Source organism: Candoia aspera, chromosome 8, assembly GCF_035149785.1.
Source record: "Candoia aspera isolate rCanAsp1 chromosome 8, rCanAsp1.hap2, whole genome shotgun sequence".
Lineage (NCBI taxonomy): Eukaryota > Metazoa > Chordata > Lepidosauria > Squamata > Boidae > Candoia > Candoia aspera.
This window is the reverse complement of record NC_086160.1, coordinates 44,053,004-44,059,065: the sequence shown is the minus strand read 5'-3', so window position 1 is coordinate 44,059,065 and position 6,062 is coordinate 44,053,004. Positions and strand designations below refer to the sequence as shown.

Sequence of the window (6,062 nt, the reverse complement as noted above, 5' to 3'; positions counted from 1 at the left end):
AGCAAAAGCACCAAAGAATAATTCTGAGTTTCAGATGAGACTCAACACAGGGTTGTAATATCTAATCAATAATTAATTATAAACTAGTTGTTGCAATAAGTTCTTGGTGCTTGTATATATTAAAAGGAAGGAATCCAGCCATATGAGTGAGGAAATGGTGAATTATGGATGTATTTTGGTTTATGAGTGAACCTAACTAAAAACAAATAAAAGCACTTGGGCTGTTATGAACTATACCCATATACATTACATATCATATAATTAAATATTATATTGTATATGTATGTAACATTGTATACTCCAAAGCTTACTACAGCGACCTTTTCCCAGTTGAGGCCCTTCAGCTACATTATGTCTACAATTCCAAGAATTACCAGTTAGCATTGTGTTAGGCCTTCAGCAAAGGATCGTTACCTTGTCGTGGTGCTGGAGCTTGAGCACCTCAGTGATGCCATGAGCTAAACCGTGAAGGGCCACCCAAGACGGGAAGGTCATGACAGAGAGGTCAGACTAACTGCGATCCCTGGGGAAGGTAATGGCAACCCACCCCAGTATTCTTGCCGTGAAAACTAAATGGATCAGTACAACCAGAGATATGTCGGTATACCATCAGAAGATGAGACCCCCAGGTTGGAAGATGGTCAAAATGTTACTGGGGAGGAACAGAGGATGAGTTCAACTAGCCCCATGATGCAGCTAGCTCAAAGCCGAAAGGACGGCTAGCGGCCGAAGGTGCTGGTGGTGAACGGCGAATCCGATGTTCTAAGGATCAACACACCATTGGAACCTGGAATGTAAGATCTATGAGCCAGGGCAAATTGGATGTGGTTATTGGTGAGATGTCAAGATTAAAGATAGACATTCTGGGCGTCAGTGAACTGAAATGGACTGGAATGGGCCACTTCACATCAAATGACCACCAGATCTACTACTGCGGACAAGAGGACCACAGAAGAAATGGAGTAGCCTTCATAATTAATAGTAAAGTGGCTAAAGCAGTGCTTGGATACAACCCAAAAAATGACAGAATGATCTCAATTTGAATTCAGGGCAAGCCATCTAACATCACAGTGATCCAAATATACGCCCCAACCACAAATGCTGAAGAAGCTGAAGTGGAGCAGTTCTATGAGGATCTGCAGCACCTACTGGACAACACGCCTAAAAGAGATGTTATTTTCATCACAGGAGACTGGAATGCTAAGGTGGGCAGTCAAATGACACCTCGAATTACAGGTAAGTATGGCCTGGGAGAACAAAACGAAGCAGGACACAGGCTGATAGAATTTTGCCAAGACAATTCACTCTGCATAACAAACACTCTCTTCCAACAACCTAAGAGACGGCTTTATACATGGACTTCACCAGATGGACAACACCGAAATCAGATTGATTACATCCTTTGCAGCCAAAGGTGGCGGACATCTGTACAGTCGGTAAAAACAAGGCCTGGAGCTGACTGTAGTTCAGATCACGAACTTCTTCTTGCACGATTTAGGATCAGACTAAAGAGATTAGGGAAGACCCACAGATCAGCTAGATATGAGCTCACTAATATTCCTAAGGAATATGCAGTGGAGGTGAAGAATAGATTTAAGGGACTGGACTTAGTAGATAGGGTCCCGGAAGAACTCTGGACAGAAGTTGGCAGCATTGTTCAGGAGGCGGCAACAAAATACATCCCAAAGAAAGAGAAAACCAAGAAGGCAAAATGGCTGTCTGCTGAGACACTAGAAGTAGCCCAAGAAAGAAGGAAAGCAAAAGGCAAGAGTGATAGGGGGAGATATGCCCAATTAAATGCAAAATTCCAGAGGTTAGCTAGAAGAGATAAGGAATTATTTTTAAACAAGCAATGCGCGGAAGTGGAAGAAGACAATAGAATAGGAAGGACAAGAGACCTCTTCCAGAAAATTAGAACAATCAGAGGTTAATTCCAGGCAAAAATGGTTATGATCAAAAACAAAGATGGCAAGGACCTAACAGAAGAAGAAGAGATCAAGAAAAGGTGGCAAGAATATACAGAAGACCTGTTTAGGAAGGATAACAATATCGGGGATAGCTTTGACAGTGTGGTCAGTGAGCTAGAGCCAGACATCCTGCAGAGTGAGGTTGAGTGGGCCTTAAGAAGCATTGCTAATAAGAAGGCAGCAGGAGACAACGGCATCCCAGCTGAACTGTTCAAAATCTTGCAAGATGATGCTGTCAAGGTAATGCATGCTATATGCCAGCAAATTTGGAAAACACAAGAATGGCCATCAGATTGGAAAAAAATCAACTTCTATCCCCATACCAAAAAAAGGGGAACACTAAAGAATGTTCAAACTATCGAACAGTGGCACTCATTTCACATGCCAGTAAGGCAATGCTCAAGATCCTGCAAGGTAGACTTCAGCAATTCATGGAGCGAGAATTGCCGGATGTACAAGCTGGGATTAGAAAAGGCAGAAGAACTAGGGACCAAATTGCCAATATCTGCTGGATAATGGAAAAAGCCAGGGAGTTTCAGAAAAGCATCTATTTCTGTTTTAGTGACTATTCTAAAGCCTTTGACTGTGTGGACCATAACAAATTGTTGCAAGTTCTTAGTGGTATGGGGATACCAAGTCATCTTGTCTGCCTCCTGAAGAATCTGTATAACGACCAAGTAGCAACAGTAAGAACAGACCATGGAACAACGGACTGGTTTAAGATTGGGAAAGGAGTACAGCAGGGCTGTATACTCTCACCCTACCTATTCAACTTGTACACAGAACACAACATGCGACATGCTGGGCTTCAGGAATCCAAGGCTGGATTTAAAATTGCTGGAAGAAACATTAGCAATCTCAGATATGCAATGATACCACTTTGATGGCTGAAAACGAAGAGGAACTGAGGAGCCTTATGATGAAGGTGAAAGAAGAAAGTGCAAAAGCTGGCTTGCAGCTAAACCTCAAAAAAACCAAAATTATGGCAACCAGCTTGATTGATAAATGGCAAATAGAGGGAGAAAATAGAAGCAGTGAAAGACTTTGTATTTCTAGGTGCGAAGATTACTGCAGATGCTGACTGCAGTCAGGAAATCAGAAGACGCTTAATCCTTGGGAGAAGAGCAATGACAAATCTCTATAAAATAGTTAAGAGCAGAGACATCACACTGACAACAAAGGCCCGCATAGTTAAAGCAATGGTGTTCCCTGTAGTAACATATGGCTGCGAGAGCTGGACCATAAGGAAGGCTGAGAGAAGGAAGATAGATGCTTTTGAACTGTGGTGTTGGAGGAAAATTCTGAGAGTGCCTTGGACTTCAAGAAGATCAAACCAGTCCATCCTCCAGGAAATCAAGCCAGACTGCTCACTTGAGGGAATGATATTAAAGGCAAAACTGAAATACTTTGGCCGCATAATGAGAAGATAGGACACCCTGGAGAAGATGCTGATGCTAGGGAGAGTGGAAGGCAAAAGGAAGAGGGGCCGACCAAGGGCAAAATGGATGGATGATATTCTAGAGGTGACGGACTCGTCCCTGGGGGAGCTAGGGGTGTTGACGACCGACAGGAAGCTCTGGCGTGGGCTGGTCCATGAAGTCACGAGTCGAAAGCGACTAAACGAATAAACAACAACAAATTGTGTTTGGGAATTCTGGAGAGTTGCAGTTGCTGCACAATTTCCTATCTGGCCAACCACTGTCATGAGAATGAGTTTTATGTCAATAAACTTGTTAAAGTTGAAAACTACATGTTCAATGATAGAGAAATGCATGTTCTTAAATTGCATTAAGCACACACATCAAAAGTTTATTACATTAAAATATAATATTTAATAGGCTGACTTGTACCAACATTTCCAATTATTTTAATGCAAAGCTGGAAAAAAATCAGCTTGTTTGGAGCAAAGAACAATTAAGGCATATTGATATGGTCTAAAATATAAGGGAACACTTAAATATCTTGCATATTGGAATATTTTTTAAAAGCATTTTATTGTCTTTCTCTGATAAGTCAGGATCCATAAGCCCAGAGGAAAGTTAACTTTTCTTGAAATGAATTTTGAAACTCTGTTCAGCAGTATCTGGCAACCAAGACTAATCAGAACTGCATGATGAAATGGTGTCAGAAAGGAATAATACAAAATTTTAATAGTGTGTTGGCAATTAATCCAAATGTTATAGGAGCAATAAATGAAATGAGATTTGTACTTATTTATGCTCTGTTAGGAGATACCTGTGGCTGACTATCTTGATTATTTAGTAATAGTGAAAAACTCAACACTTCATGGTAATTGAAATATAGTAATGAAACAGAAAGTTGTCAGCTATGAACAAAGTACAAAGATGAAAGAAAGTAGAAGTAACCTTTTTATAGAGTTATAATACGTATTCATGTAAGGGGATATTACAATGTAACTTATGGAAATCTGTGCACAAATAGGTCCAGTTTGGTTTAATAGATTTGTTCACAGGGTGTACAAGTGCCATTTACCAACTATAATCTCCTTTAGTGTTCGATGCTTTAATTACATTAACCATGTCTTTCTAACTGTATAATGTTCAGTAATATAAGCACTCTACTGTTTTTTTTAAAGTAACATATTAAATTTTATGTAAATGATGCCAAATGATTGATATACAGTTTAACAGTTTATTATTATTATTTAATTACATATGCAATAGCACAGTAACAAGTTTAATACTCCAAGGTATTATGTCTAGAAAAAAGAAGAGAGCTTGTGAAATCTGCTGCTGAATAAAATATGAAAGATATGTGTACAGGCATGATCAGCAGTAGGTGCTTTGCTACAGTCTATACATATCTTCTGTAAAAGAATAATTAACAGCCAAATCATAGGAAGACCTGTCCCCTTCCTTTGAGGATCCCTTTCACAATCCATATTATTGTATGTTTTTCTCTCTCTGATTGCATAGAATGTTTTCTTTGTTTATATATAGCATTTCTTTATATAAACAACAACACCAAAATCTCAAGGCAGTTTTAACATGTTGTAAGCTTTCTTGAGAAAAATAATTGTAAATATACTGTATAAATCAGCTGGTAAATACAGAAATAAATCATTGTGATTAATATGATTTGGTGATACAAACCATTCTTTCTTTTTCTTTCTTTTTCTTGCTCTTACTTCAGAGAAATCTGACTATCTAAGTGCTATATAGATATAGTTTTGAATAACACAAAATGAATGCAAGCTTCTATTCCAAATGTTCTTTTCCTCCAGAAACTAGCCTCATTGCAATTATCATGAAATAATTACAGCCATTATTTTATAGTTGTAAATGTCCATTTTGTTAAGATTAGAAAATGTTAAGATTAGAAAAAAAAAATAGTCTGTTGAATTCAATAGAATATCACTTATTAGCTTATATGAATAATTTGGGCAAGTTATTCCCACTGGCACTCTTGCCAGTTCTCTATGTGAATCAATTTGTCTTGCTTCCATTTAGCTTGAAGCTAGAATTTCAAGCTGAAGAAATATCTATGCAATATTGTATCAGAAGTATGAACAGAGTTATCATGGAGAATTAGGGATACAGAAGGTTCAACTGTAGAAATTATTTTGAAAATCTACAGGTAGAATGGGGCAAATCTGTCAAGAACACTTTTCTCAGTTTTTGTATTTTCTCAAAATGGATCAGTTACCAGTTTTGGATAAAATTGGCATTTGCGCTAAACATAATTTGCAGTCTATCTTTAGTCTTTGTGCACATGCACTGTTGCATAGTTTTTAATGTTTACCTGCATTCAGTTTTTACAACAGTACATGATAAAATTGAGAAATCCATAGATTTGGTTATATAACTGCTTTCCAGTTTGTGTCTAAATTCAGGAATTAGAAATCAAGTAAGCTCACATGGAAATTCAAGCAATTCTACCCCATCATCTCTCTGATTTTAACATAATTTTATATTAATATGTGAGCTTGCTGTATGAGAAGAAAAGCTGGAACAACCATGCTAGCTGTGCCATTCCATCAACATTCTTATGGTCTTTTACATGAAGAGGAAGGCACTAATTACTACTTTGATTTTCCAGAGTGGAAAGACTCCAGGGATATAAAATTCTGCCTAT

At 38.2% G+C, this 6,062-nt stretch overlaps 1 pseudogene; it reads left to right on the top strand.

The window, feature by feature from the left end:
- Positions 1–606: 606 nt before the first annotated feature.
- Positions 607–1,520, top strand: LOC134501878 (craniofacial development protein 2-like; annotated as a pseudogene).
- Positions 1,521–6,062: the final 4,542 nt, after the last annotated feature.